The 14,944-nt window shown below is 51.2% G+C and overlaps 2 protein-coding genes across 4 annotated transcripts in view; one reads left to right on the top strand and one right to left on the bottom strand.

The window, feature by feature from the left end:
- The window catches only part of TRIM50 (tripartite motif containing 50), a 95,213-nt gene that overhangs the window by 43,690 nt on the left and 36,579 nt on the right, over positions 1-14,944 (top strand). The window lies entirely within an intron of this gene.
- FKBP6 (FK506 binding protein 6, 36kDa) overlaps positions 6,023-14,944 on the bottom strand; it is a 29,920-nt gene continuing 20,998 nt past the window's right edge. For all 3 annotated transcript variants that reach the window (XM_011976325.1, XM_011976324.1, XM_011976326.1), the window contains one exon: positions 6,023-6,465. The gene's annotated coding sequence lies outside the window, so the exon portion shown is untranslated. The remainder of the gene's footprint in view (positions 6,466-14,944) is intronic.

Below are 14,944 nucleotides of genomic sequence, written 5' to 3'. Positions count from 1 at the left end.
TCTCTACCAAACACACACACACACACACACACAAAAATTAGCTGGGTGTGGTGACGCATGCCTGAGGCTGAGGTGGGAGAATCGCTTGAACCCAGGAGGTGGAGGCTGCAGTGAGCTGACATCGCACCACTGCACTCCAGCCAGGGCCATAGAATGAGACCTTGTTTCAACACAAAAAAGAAAAATATTTTTTGTTATTTAAAAAATATAGAGAGATGAGGTCTCCCTCTGTGGCCCAGGCTGGTCTCAAACTCCCGGGCTCAAGCAATCCTCCCGTCTTGGCCTCCCAAAGTGCTGGGATTACAGGCGTGAGCCACTGTGCCCAGCCCCAGCTGCACTTTTAGTTTGAATGGTTGGGAGTGAAAGAATATTACATATATAAGATGAAACACTTTTCATCACAATATTTATATTATATATTGTTATTTGCTGACATTTCTGTCTCTTTCTAGAGTGTTTGCCTTCTGGATGGACACACACACACACACACACACACACACACAGGCTTAGCAGTCACCGTGGGTGAAGTCCCTCTGTGCCCTTATCACAGCTGAGTTGGCCAGAACAGTCAGAGTGCTCAAGGGAAGCTTCTTCACCTGCCAGGAGAGAGCACGTGCCAGAAAAGCAGCTCTGCCTCTTCCCCGCACCAGCCCAGTTCTTGAGCCCATAAAAGAAGGGGCCTCTAGCCCCTTCTTTTCCCCGGGGGCTCAGGGTCCCCTAGGGCTCCCCTCTGCAGACAAGAGGGGCTGGCTGCCATCATTTCCAGGTTCCTGCCGCTGTGCCTGGAGGACTGCCCGTGGCCGTGCCCGCCACCTTTCCTCCTCTTGGAGGGCAAGGGTGGTCTCTGTGTCAGCCCCAATGCCCTTTCCTGGGGACTGTGTCCAGCTTTCGGGTGGCAGAGAGAGGCCAAGTGCCCTTCTCAGCAGCTGCCCTGGCACCCAGGCTCAGGCCATGGGCAGGGGGCTGAGGTGGGTGACCAAGTTCCCTCGGGGCCACCAGGCTCGCCCAGAAAGCAAGGAGTGGGTTATGTCGCCACCTATTGCCAGATCTGCTCAGCAAACGTCAGCCTGGCCTGAGCCCAAATCCTCTCTTCAAAAGAAAGACCCAGGTTCGGGGAAAAGCCTGCGTGTGGCTCCAGGCTGCAACCGGGGTCTCCCTCAGCTCTGCCTGTCCCCCAGGGCAAATCCTTCTGTCCAGGGTCTCATGACCTTCCCTCGGAAATGACCCTGGAGATTCCATTGTAGGGAGAGGTGGGGCGCGACAAGGCAGGCCCCCAGGGCGGACCCAGCCCACCGTGCCTCAAGTGAGGCCAGAAAGACAGCTCCCGATGCTGGGATATGACAAGCAGCGGGGCTCTGGGAAGTCTCTGGACCCCTCTGAGCCAGCCTCCTCCGTCCTTGCAAAGTGCAGACACTTCAGTGGTCTCCAGTGTTGCTGGGAGAGTGAAGGGAAGCCCCCTGCAGAGGCGCTGTCACTCCTCCACCACACCATCCCACAGGCTACTGGGAGGCTGGCTTCAGGACACCCACGGCAGACATGTTTTGCAAGAACACTCAAATACAAAGATGTACATAAAGCACATGGGCACGGCTGTCCATAGGAGAGTGTACAGGACTAGAATAATGAGGGTGTCGCAGACGGGTGTGGTGCCGTGCATGACTGAGGGGTGTTGTCAACTCCATGCTGTGCATCTGAGCTTATAAAGGGGGCACTCAACCCCCAAATCCACTTCAGGTGAAAGATTGAGAACTGTGATGCGCTGGACAAGGTCAGTTTCACCTGGCGGCCACTTTAGTGCCACGTCCTGCCCGCTCGCCTGCGTGGGGGCCTCTTCCGCAGCTGGTCTATGGACCTCCAGTGTGGAATTTGGTTTCCATATGCTTCAGGGACCACGTGTCTCCTTGGCAGACTCAGGGTACACCACCATGCCACTGACCTCCCGTGCGATGGGTTAGGGGCACCCAGCTTGCCTTCCTCCTTGGTGCTCCCTGCACGTGCCTCCAGCACGAGGCCTGGGTGAGCCATAGCAGAAGGACCCCACCGCACTCTTGCGCTCCCCAGCTCCAACCCCACAGTCCACGCGGCAGGCAAGTCGCATTCCTTCTCATTTCTAAAGTGCACTAATAATACATGGATGCGTCTCAAATTGTATAGAAGCACCCAGGAGAAAACAGGGGACCTCCTTCCCCTCCCCGTGCTGTGCTTGCCATAGTGACAGCGCGTTTGAGCCTGTGTCCTCCGGTGCTGTGCACACACAGGTCTCCATGTTTTTTTTTTTTTTTTTTTTTTTTTTTTGAGACCGGGTATTGCTCTGTCACCCAGGCTGGAGTGAAGTGGTGCAATCACAGCTCACGCAGCCTCCAACTCTTGGGCTCAAGTGATCCTCCCGAGTGCTCAACCCCCTGAGTAGTGGGACCACAGGCACACACCACCATGCCTGGCTAATTTTCTAAAATATTTTCTGTAGACACAGGGTCTCTTTATGTTGCCCAGGCTGGTCTCAAACTCCTGGCCTCAAGGGATCCTCCTGCATCATATTTTTTTTGTTGTTGTTGAGACAGAGTCTGTCTCTGTTGCCCAGGCTGGAGTACAGTGGCGTGATCTCAGCTCACTGCAGCCTCCATTTCCCGGTTTCAAGTGATTCTCCCGCCTGGGCCTCCCGAGTAGCTGGGATTACAGGCGCCAGCCATCACGCCTGGCTAATTTTTTGTATTTTTAGCGGAGACGGGTTTTCGCCATGTTGGCCAGGCTGGTCTCAAACTTCTGACCTGGTGATCCTCCTGCCTCAGCCTCCCAAAGTGCTGGATTACGGCCTCTTGTTATTTTTTAAATGCAACATACTAACTTTATTTAACAAAGGTAACAGTTAAAGTAACAGGTAAAGTCCCAGGTAAAGCACTTATCATGAGAGAAGCACTGACTGGAAGAAATGTTTGGAACACCATGCAGCTTCATCTTGCTGGGTGCTGGGGCTGCCAAAAGCTCAGCTCAGCACAGGGCTAGGGGGTCTGTACCTTCCTCAAGCGCTCACCGAATACCCCCCTTACATATATGTGTGTTAAATTTGAAAAAGATGTAATGGGGCCCGGGTGCGGTGGCTCACACCTGTAATCCCAGCAATTTGGGAGGCTGAGGCAGGTGGATCACCTGAGGTCAGGAGTTTGAGACCAACCTGGCCAATGTGGCGAAACTTCGTCTCTACTAAAAATATAAAAATTAGCTGGGCGTGGTGGCTTACACCTGTAGTCCCAGCTAGTCGGGAGGCTGAGGCAGGAGAATCACTTGAACCTGGGAGGTGGAGGTTGTAGTGAGCCAAGATCGCACCACTGCACTCCAGCCTGGGCGACAGAGTAAGACTCTGTCTCAAAAAAAAAAATTGAAAAAGGTGTAATGGGTAGTCCTCGGATAGACCTTACTTTGTTAATCTTTTGGAGTAGGTGGTCTAAAAGGGTCATGCAGTCTGGCTCATGGATCACGTCGTGAACCCAGCCTAGACTCTGTTGGATGCCAGGTGGGTTTTGAGTACCTGCCCAGAGAGTTATCTGGGTAACGTGACATGCTGGGACTCCCAGTGCTCATCACAGGACCCATCTGGGTAGCAGATGTGCTGTGGGCCCTCCCGCCAGGGCACAGAGAGCCAGGGGATGGTGTGAGGGCAAGGAGCACGTCTCTTTGGCCAAAGCATGGCTGCGACTGTGATCTCTTACTTTTTAAAAGCTACAGAGTCCTCCGCAGGCAGCTGTGCTGGAGTTTCTTTCACCAGTCCCTCTGAAGGCCTCACAGCGGCCTCCAATTTTACCACCTCATCAGCAATGGTGCAATGAATGAACATGCTTTTAGTCCACAAGTGTGCATGTCTTTGAAGGCAGAGTCCTACCAGCAGAAGTGCTGCGTGCAGTGCATTCTTTCATTTTTAATATTCTCAAGTTAGAAGAGTGACTTCCTGAAACACCCATCTCTTCACGGCACTTCTGTGCTGAAGCCCTTCCAAAATCCCTCTTCCAAAGAAAAGCCTAGAAAGGAGGCTGGACAGGGGGCGGGCAGTGACCAGTCAGCTCCCACCACTGCACACTACAGGGGGCATGCCTATGCTGTGGGACAGGAGGCTGGGCTGGGGACAGGGAGCCAGGCCACAAGAAATGAGGCAGAGGAGGTCCAGGAAGGTAACCACAGCGCCATTTAGAGATGATGGGGCCCATCTTTAGAAAGACCATTCTGGGGGCCAGGCGTGGTGACTCATGCTGATAATCCCAGCACTCGGGGAGGCCGAGGTGGGAGGATCGCTTGAGTCCAGGAGTTCGAGACCAGCCTGGGCAACATGGTGAAACCCCCATCTCTACTAAAAATATTTTTTAAAAAATCAGTTGGGCACAGTGGTGTGCACCTGTAGTTCCAGCTACTCGGGAGGCAGAGACAGGAGAATCACTTGAACCCAGGAGGTGGAAATTGCAGTGAGCCGAGATTGCAGCACTGCACTCCAGCCTGGGCAACAGAGCCAGACTCCATCAAACACAAACAAGCAAGCAAGCAAACAAACTTTTAAAAAGACTGTTCTGGCTATATGAGCATGTTAGAGAAGGCTGAAAAGAGATAGCTGGGCAGGTGACAGTGCTGGTGACTGACGCAGGGCTCAGCAGCAGGCTGGGCGGAGTGTGGTGTGGGGTCTGGGCCTTCCTGAATTGGGAGGGACTAAGGGACGTCTCATGCCAGATGAAGCCAGACGGTGGTCATGAGGTCTGGAGGTGCAGATGCGGGGAACATCGCCAAGTTCCTTGTGACCTCTGAGAAAGCCACTCTTCCGGAGCCACCACTCCAGCAACGCGGGCTGAAGGGAGCACGGGGGGAGGGCAGGCACCTCCAGGGGAGGCCTCTTGATAGCCTGGTCCCCTGGTGGCATCACCCAGCCTCCTCCTCCACAAAGACAGGCAGTGGAGCCTGCTCCCCCAGGACTTGGTTTCTGCTCTCTAAGCCGATTCTGTCAGAAGGTGAGGCCCTGGAAGGTGGGGGCACGGGCCAGGGACCTCCTAGGCCAGGCAGTACACCCAGCCCTCAAGAATGACCCATGGCCTGGATGGGTCCCTTTCCCAGCCCTTCGCCGCTGGATTACATCTGAAATGGTCTGAAGTGTTTTGGGGGTGGTGGGAGGCAGGCAGTGGGGAGAGTACAACCAATGGGCAGCCTTCCCAAAAGAGAAGCCAGGAAATTCCGGAGCTGGAAGCCTGGAAATACAAGGAAATTCAAGCCTGGAAATTCAAGTGTCTTGGGGAGGAGGAAGTTTCAGAGTAGCAAAGTCTGGTCCAATCGGTACAAAGAAATGCCTGCTGGATCCGATGGCCTGAGCAGGTCAGCAGCAAGATGGGACAGCAGCAGGGCAAGGATCGCTGGCTGAGAGTGGAGAAGCCAGTGTAGACGGCACCCTTGAGGAAGGAAGGCCCGGGAGGGTGACCAAGGTCAGGGAGGGTGATGAGAGGGGACACGGGGCCGGGAAAGGCTCCAAGGATGGTGTGGGCACTGTGGGGGAGACCTGGAGGCACAGCTGTGGGTACCCGCGGAGGCTGAGAGGTGGGGCAGAACAGGGGAGGGGAGCCTCCTGCCTCAGCCCCACGAGGGAGCGTGGGACCCTGGGAAAGGCGCAGAGAGGCCTGTGTGCGGCAGGGAGCCCTGGGTTTCGGGGTGCAGGAGGGTGAGGTAGCCTCAGGCCTGTGTGGGGCAGGGAGCCCTGGGTTTCGGGGTACAGGAGGGTGAGGTGGCCTCAGGCCTGTGTGGGGCAGGGAGCCTGGGGTGTCGGGGTACAGGAGGGTGAAGTGGCTTCAACTTTCTGTTAAGTTGCTGGCATCAGCTCCTGACACTGGGAGCGGGCTGTAGGGAACCCCAAACCTGGGGTGCAGCGTTTCACTATCAGGTGAATCAGAACCGCTGGCTCCAGAGCTTGAGCCCCAGCCCCACTGGCAAATGGCCTCCCCCACCCGTCTGCAGACTCTGGAAGCTCAGCTGAGTCCCTGCAATTCACTTATACTGGATCTTGCAAGGACAAGGAAGTGTTTTATTTATTGACAACAAAAACATTTGTAACATAATTCTCTCTTCAAAACAGAGAACCCTACAAAATACACAAAGCAATCTCTATTGGTGTTGACCCGGGGACACTCGCAGCCGGAAGAGGGGCTGGGACTGGGAGGGAAGCCAAAGACTAATTCCGTCTAAAAAAACAAGAAACTGCCTTAAAAAAGTAGCAGTGTTCTACTTGTCAGTAGCTACCCTCTCCCCTCCTGTGTTATGAACACGGAAAACAGAAAACAGCACCTGTGAAAACACATTTCAGCCGCGTCTGTCAGAGATGCGGCTACGGGGCATTCCAAGCCCTGCTCCAGGAAGGTGGCTGCCACGGTGGCACTGGGGAGCTCCCTTCCACTCCCCCAACGATGCAGAACCACAGCTCTCTCCCCTCGCTGGTAGGTGAAGAACCTGGGAATCAAACACAGCCATTAAAAACACCTCAGGACTCAGCAGCTGCCACACAAAGTCACAGTCACATGTGCTGGGGGCCAGCGGCTGAGGTCAGAGAAGGGCATGGCCGGTGACCAGACAGGAGCCAAGAGACAGACGCTATCACCGTGTGGCCCTACTAGATGGACTCTGGGAAACTTTTTTTTTTTTTTTTTTTTTTGAGACAGAGTCTTACTCTGTCACCCAGCTGGAGTGCAGTGGCACAATCTCCACTCACTGCAACCTCTTCCTCCCGTGTTCAAGTGATTCTCCTTCCTTGGTGTCCCGTAGCTGCGATTATAGGCATGCACCACCATGCCCGGCTCAATTTTTTGCATTTTTAGTAGAGATGGGATTTTGCCATGTTGGCCAGGCTGGTCTCGAACTCCTGACCTCAAGTGATCTGCCTGGCTTGGCCTCTCAAAGTGCTGGGATTATAGGCATGAGCTACCCTTTCCCTTCTCTTTCCTCCCTACCCCAACACAACCAAAGGAGCCAGCACCTAAGAGAGGGAAGAGGAGGTGGGGTGTAAAGAACAGACCCCTTTCCAGTCAGACTTCCAGAACCGTAGGCAATGGGAGAGAAGTAAGTAAAGACAGGTGGTGGCCATGTGCAGTGGCTCACACCTGTAATCCCAGCAGTTTGGGAGGCCAAGGCAGGCAGATCACTTGACATCAGCAGTTTGAGACCAGCCTGGCTAACATGATGAAACCCTATCTCTACTAAAAATACAAAAATTAGCCAGGCATGGAGGTGGGTGCCTGTAATCCCAGCTACTTGGGAGGCTAAGGCAGGGAGAATTGCTTATACCCAGGAGGCAGAAGTTGCAGTGAGCCGAGATTGTGCCACTGCACTCCTGCCTGAGTGACAGAGACTCCATCTCAAAAACAAAAAACCAAACCAAACAAAAAAACCAAACAAACATTTCTGTAACATGATAAGAAAAAAATACAGTTCAGCCAAAGCCAGCATGGTGTTTAATGGTGGAGCCAGCAGCAGCTCCATTACACTCATGAGGCACGTTTGTCGCTACTAACCCTGTTCTTGAAGCATGCACCCCCCACCATCAGACAGGCTCTGAATAAGACACGAGAGGAGGGCCAGGTGTGGTGGCTCACGCCTGTAATCTCAGCACTTTGGGAAGTAAAACTGGGGGGATCACCTGAGGTCAGGAGTTCAAAACCAACCTGGCCAACATGGCGAAACCTTGTTTCTACTAAAAATACAAAAATTAGCCGAGCATGGTGGCGTGCACCTGTAATCCAAGCTACTTAGGAGGCTGAGGCAGGGAGAATTGCTTATACCTGGGAGGCAGAGGTTGCAGGGAGCTGAGATCGCACCACTGCACTCCAGCCTCAGCGACAAGAGCGAAACTCTGTCTTGCAGTGGAGGAAACAACAACAACAAAAAATACAAGAGGAGAAGACAAAATGACCATTACCTACATATGGTATCACATGCCTGGTGCATGCAGTGAAGCTGCTGATAGAACTCACAGAACTAATGACAGAGTTATCAAAAATAACTAAAAAACGTCGGAAAGGTGTTTGATTACAGAGAAACAAATAGGCAATTTACAGAAAGGCCACCTCAGTCTGGAAACATGTGAACAGAGACCTGGTCAGGGACCTGCTAATGCTAGTAATGAGATCCTATTTGAGATACACCAACCTGGCAAATATTAAAAAGTCTGGCAATCCAAATGATGACAAAGTGACGGAATGGAACCTCTCAGACACTACCAAGGGCAAACTGGTACAGCCACTGGAGACGTCAGTTTAGCACTACCTAGTTCAGGCAAAGACACACCCATCACAACCAGTGACAGGACTTTGACTGTCACAGAAAAGTCAGGCGTGAGGATAACTCCACGACCATGTTTCTGTCTATTTAATCTCTATCTACCTACCTACCTGCTAATCACTGTTAAAACTATTTCCATATCCTGACAGGATGGAATGCTATCCAGCCACTTCTTCTTTTTTTTTTTTTTTTTTTGAGATGGGGTCTCACTCTGTCACCCAGGCTGGAGTGCAGTGGCGCGATCTCGGCTCACTGCAAGCTCCGCCTCCCGGGTTCACGTCATTCTCCTGCCTCAGCCTCCTGAGTAGCTGGGACTACAGGCAACCGCCACCATGCCCGGCTAATTTCTTTTTGTATTTTTAGTAGAGATGGGGTTTCACTGTGTTAGCCAGGATGGTCTCGATCTCCTGACCTCAAGTGATCTACACGCCTCGGCCTCCCAAAGTGCTGGGATTACAGGCTTGAGCCACCGTGCCTGGCCTGCCACTTCTTAAAAAGTAACACAAAAAAGTAGCTCTTTTTGTGTTAACTTAGAAAACACCCAAAATGTTATAAAAATATATTCTAGTACAAAATGTGTAATTCTTTTTGTGGGCAAGTTACATATACACTCATATTCTTTTTTTTTTTTTTTTTTTTTGAGACATGTCTCACTCTTTCGCCCAGGCTGGAGTGCAGTGGCATGATCTCGGTTCACTGCAAGCTCTGCCTCCTGGGTTCAAGCCACTCCACTGCCTCAGCCTCCTGAGCAACTGGGACTACAGGCACTCGCCACCACACCTGGCTAATTTTTTGTATTTTTAGTAGAGATGGGGTTTCACTGTGTTAGCCAGGATGGTCTCGATCTCCTGACCTTGTGATCTGCCTGCCTCGGCCTCCCAAAGTGCTGGGATTACAGGCATGAGCCACTGTGCCCGGCCAGCATGTGGCATTTTTGTAATTCAAAATTAAGTACTACCAAAAAATTGAAGGGTGGGTACAGGAACAGCAGAAAGATGTTCATTGTCAAGTCTGGGTAATGATACCTGGGTAGTGATCATGTTATTTTTATGTTTATTTTTATTTTTTACCTTTGGAGACATTTGGAAATGTCCATAATGACAAGTTTAATAATAATCAAGTGAAAAAAGAAAGTTTCAATCTAGGGTGTGTCCCATGAAATGACTTTAGGAATAAACCCTAAAATCAATATTCTCCGGGCATGAATGCAGATGGGTGGAGATAAACTTCAAGCTCCCTTCAGACGAAGGGATCCCATGAGGTTGTGGTAGTTGAATTTTCAAATCGGAGCCAATAAAAAGTAACTTTAGCATAAACGAGAATGCACCAACATAGGAAAGCTCAGCTTACATTTCATTTTGAAAACCCAATATATGTAGCACACAGAGGTGCAAAGTCAGAAAAAAGCTGTATCCGTGGCTCAAGGAGAAACAAGCCCGGAGATTGACAAAGACAATGGCAGTCAGGCTGAGGCAGGGAACACAGACAAAGGTCCATAGCCGACTCCAGCTGAATCTATTCCTATGAACCAGGCTGCTTCCAGGGCAGGCGGGCCCCAGGCCTCGGGAAAAGGCACAGGGACCGTGAACTAGAAACCCAAGCAGCAATGCCAGTGGTGTCCACTATAATTGTACAACATAATGAGCAGTAATCAAAGAAGGGTGTGAAATGTAACAGAGAAGACAGAAGAGTGATGTAATCACGGAGGCTGCAGAGCCCAGGATGTTTCTGTCGGAAATCTGAGGACAAAGAGCTGAGGATCAAGGCTCAGCAGGTTCCGTTCCCACGGTGGCGGTGGGTGTCACATGCCAGCCCTGCCTCGCAGCCCCAGCCTCAAGCACTTCCCTGTACTCTGCAAAGGGGAACTAGAGTCAACTCAGCCATGAACATCATCGGGTGAGAAGACTCTGGAACCCTGCATGGGTCACTCAGCCCTTCAAAAACACTGATCAAAGTTATGGCTGCCTCTTCAAAATCCCAGCAGATGAACCAAGGCTGTACGTAGTAAACGTGGAGATTGAAAGACCTTCCTGAAACTACTCAACTGGTTCCCCTTCACAAAATGCATTACTCAGCCAATCTTAAGAACCGAATCTGGATATCTCCAAAAATTCCAACTTAGGGGAAAACTTTTTTAAGGAGTCCTCGCCCCTTGGGACTCTGCTGTGACACTCTGGCCAGCCCACAAGGCGGCAGTCCTCTGGCCTGCTGGGCCCTCCACCTGCCCCTTCCAGTCCCTCCAGGCAGCTGCTCAGAGCCGACCCTCGCTGCGAGGCCTCCCCGACTTGCTTCTCCCCACCCACGCTGGGGCCCTGGCTCTCTGGCGGCCACTCCATGCTGACTGCTGCACTTCCCACAGTTGCCCTCGTGGTCCTCCAGGCTAGCTCTCTGCTCCTCCCTTGGCCACATCCCTCTGCAGGGAGTGTGATTACTTCCCCACTGTCACAGCTGGCCACCTAGTCCCATGAGAATATGCATGGAACTGAGTGGTCTGGAGCCCACCCCTTCCAGGCTGACATGGAGTGATAACGCTTGCAGGTGCCTCCCGGTTTTGGGGGTGGGCCAGGCCTCACAGCGTGGCTGTGCTGCACTTCCTCCAACAACTGCAGCTCACCACCACCAGCTGCCACCGTGCTGTGATACATGGTCAAAGAAGGGTCAAAGTGCCACCTCAACTGCTACCCTTGTTTAAAAACAAGGTTTAGGGAGGCCAAGGCAGGAGGATCTAGGCCAGGAGTCTGACACCAGCCTGGCCAACGTGGTAAAACCTCGTCTCTACTAAAAATAACAAAAATAACCTGGGCGTGGTGGCACGCACCTGTAATCCTAGCTACTGGGGAGGCTGAGGCAGGAGAATTGCTTGAACCTGGGAGGCAGAAGTTGCAGTAAGCCGAGGTCGTGCCACTGTGCTCCAGCCTGGGCAATAGAGTGAGACCATGTCTCAAAAAAAAAGGAAAAAAACCAAATACCGTGATAATTACCAAAATGTAAATCAGAGAAATAAATTCAGCATATGCTGTTGGAAAAATGGCACCAATGGACTTGCTTGATGCGGGGTGTAGCAAACCTAGCATTTGTTAACGATGTAAACAATGCAGCAACCCTCAAGTGCAGTAAGCAAATAGCAGAAAGATGAGGTGAGCTGTGTCCATCCGGCCCCAGCCACCAGAAGGGAGCACGAGAAAGGAAACGTTCTGAAAGACGGCTGTCAGGATGATCTCATCTGGGACGGAAAGGATTAAGCCAAGAATGCTGAGGATGCAGAGCGCTGAGTTATCTCTACATTGGCAAGATGTGTAGTCCCCTGCACATGCTGATCTGTAAGAGGGTATGAGAGATGGGAAAATGGCCCCCAAGATGTCCTTGTTCCAATTCCTGGAACCCATGAATACATTACCATACATGGCAGAAGGGATTCTGGGGTTAAATGAAGGATCTTGAGCTGGGCAATTATCTTGGTCAGCCCGGTGTAATCAGATTCTCACTAAGAGGGAGGCAGGAGGGTCAGAAAAAGAGGAGGAGACAAAATGACAGGAAGCAGAGGGGAAAGAGGGGGTGAGAGAGGGAGAGACAGGGAGGGAGAGACAGAGAAATACTGGAAGATATCATGCTGCTGTCTTTGAAGATAAAGGAAGGGGCCACTAGCCAAGAAACGCAGGCAGCCTCACTAGGCCATTTCTTGGAGAAGCAAAAGGAAGTTAGTGCAGATTTGCTCACATTCATGGCCATGATACTCAGCTCACCAAAAAAATGAAGCTCTATGACCTCAGGATGCAAAACATTTTGGAGATGCCCCTCGGTCTGCCTCTTGCTGCCTTTTCTGTTTGGGCTGATGCTGACAATGACTGTTGTGGGTGCTCTCACAGGGACAGGCAGACCACATCCTTCTCACCTTGTAAATGTCTGAGCAACCTCCGAGCTAGAGAGAACTTTTGCTCATAGTTCTTTACTTCTTTTATCTATTAGATTTGAAAACCCTTCTCTGGGTTCTTGAACCTCTGAGGCTCACCCCAGTTCATCTCAGCTTCACCCCGGGTTGGTGGCTGCTTGGGAGCGTAGGGGAGCATCAAAAGTATGACAGTCAGTAACAGCTACAACTGAAGGTCCTGAGAGCATGATCAGCACCCGCAGAACAGGGGTCAGCCAGCAAAGCTGGCGGGGACTCATGCTCTTCCTAGAAGGTACAAGGCACTGGCTGCATGTCAATTCCGTATTGCTTAGGGTCACTTCTTTCACTCACTGCCTGTACGCTTAATTATCCAGGTTGGTGTTTCAGATTATGTATGCTTGGAGGCTGGGCTTATGCACCTAATGAACCCGAGAAATTAAAAACAGACTAAGCCAATATCTGACGGTCTTAATGAAGCATAAACAACTCCATGGTGACCTTAAAGATGTGCCTGCTCCATGGCTGGGCGCGGTGGCTCATGCCTATACTATAATCCCAGCACTCTGGGAGGCCGAGGCAGGAGGATCACTTGAGGCCAGGAGCTCGAGATCAGCCTAGTTAACATAATGAGACCCCATCTTACAAAATAAAACAAAAATCAGCAGGGCCTGCTGGCACATGTTTGTAGTCCCAGCTATGCAAGATGCTGAGGTAGGAGGACTGCCTGAGCCCAGGAGGCTTCAGCGAGCTATAACTGCACCACTGCACTCTAGCCTGGGTAACATAGGAGACCTTGTTTCTCTCTTAAAATAAAAAAGTGATTCAGCTTCACCCTACCGACAATGAAATCAAGGCCCAGAGACGTGAAATGACTTGGCTAATGTCATAGCAAGAGATAAAACTGAGGATCCAAACGTTCTGTCTTTCAGCCCCATCATGAATCATAAAGGGCACGTCCACGATTGTGGACGATCAGCGAAAGCAGCCCGGTTATCTCCAGGAGTTTAACTTAGCAGCTCTCATTCATACCTCATCCGCAAAGAACACAGAATCCACAACAGTAAATCTTAGCAGGAAGCAGGGTTTAGGCCCATCTCAGCTGCCAAGAGAGGATGTGGAGAGGGAACGAAGGGCCAAAGCAACCCTTCCAGGGGAAATGCCTTCCCAGGAAGGGGTATGATGAAAAGGCAGCCACCGAAGTCGAGGTATTTATAGCCACACAACAAAGGGATGACTTCAGGGACACCTCCAGAGCTGGGAGAAAAGGCATTTCACAGATACGCAGAAGATCAAGAGCCCAGGTCACACAGTTTGCCTGGAACACGGCACGGCCTTCATCTGACAACAAGAGAATGCCTTCTTGGCCCAGATGCCCTGCAGAAAATGCAACGCCATTTTGAGGGGGAAAAAAAAAGTAGAGGCATAGGGAAAAAAATAATTACAAAAATCACCAGGTGCAGTGACTCACACCTGTAATCCCACCACTTTGGGAGGCTGAGGCAGATGAATCACCTGAGGTTAGGAGTTTAAGACCAGCCTGGCCAATATAGTGAAACCCTGTCTCTACTAAAACTACAAAAATTAGCTGGGTGTGGTGGTGCATGCCTGTGGCGAAGGTTGCAGTGAGCTGAGGTCATGCCACTGTACTCCAGCCCGGGTGACAGAGCGAGACTCCATCAAAAAAAAAAAAAGGAAAAAAGAAAAAGGAAAAATTAATTATAAAAATATATTTAAACAAGTCTTTATTCAGGACTCAGAAGTGTCTCACTGGATGCACAAAGTAACTCTGAGAGACTCAATACTGGATAGTTCTTAATCTCTTTGGGAAGAAGGGGATCAAATAGATTCCCTGCCTAGATCCAGTCACATACCGTGAGAGATGATGATCTGCTCCTGGGGTTTCCTGGCAACTGAGCAGGGCAGCCGGGTCACAGGAAGGCTATTTTGGAACCAGGGAATCCCGGGCCCCAGAGGCCTCCTGTGGCCTCGGCGCTGGCACCAGGCTGAGGGCCCACTGCTCCGGGGCTCACTTCAGGCCACCTCTGAGCCAGGACCAAACCCTGGAATCTCAACAGACCAGAGTGTACTCTCCACAACCTGGCCTTTACTTCCACTGGGGCCTCCTGGGAGCTGCTCTGACTTTCCAGAAAACATTGTTTTTAGTCTGTTAAGATCCTCTTTCCCCAGGGCTGGCCAAGTAGTAGGGCTCAATCCTCTACAGCCCAAAGGCTTCAGCTTCTCTTCAATAGAAGAAGCAAAGGAGGGGGAATTTCCTCAACATTTGAGAGAAGGATAAAAGTGCACGGCCACCCTGGGGTCATGCGCCACCTGAATAAAGCAGCTGAATATGTTTAAGGCTTCAGGCATCATCTGGGGCTTAACATTTCAAATCCAATGAAAACGCTCAGTTATTTATATACGCAGAGGCCTCCTCAGGGAAAGGCCCTGATTCACTAAGCTTTACTCCTTCCCCAATCTGAGGCAATCATTTCTTCCTCACAAGAATGTCGGGAAAGTTAAGTGGGTTTACAGACATGAGAAAGCACTACAAACATGGGACGACGCTTCCACTCTGGGCCCACATGACGATGGACTGCACTCTTCATTCATGGCGACATGGGATTCTAGTAATATGCCAGTACCTCTTAAGCTGCACATCGTCGTGCTGTTAAGGAGTCTGTGGCCGGAGAGCAGGGGGTGGACTGTGACATAGTCAGAAATATATATTTGGTCTCTATCCCTTTCCTGGCACACAGTTCCTAAAAC

This window comes from Mandrillus leucophaeus, unplaced genomic scaffold (genome assembly GCF_000951045.1).
Source record: "Mandrillus leucophaeus isolate KB7577 unplaced genomic scaffold, Mleu.le_1.0 Scaffold164, whole genome shotgun sequence".
Lineage (NCBI taxonomy): Eukaryota > Metazoa > Chordata > Mammalia > Primates > Cercopithecidae > Mandrillus > Mandrillus leucophaeus.
Note: the sequence above shows the minus strand (reverse complement) of the source record. Positions and strands in the feature narration are given on the sequence as shown.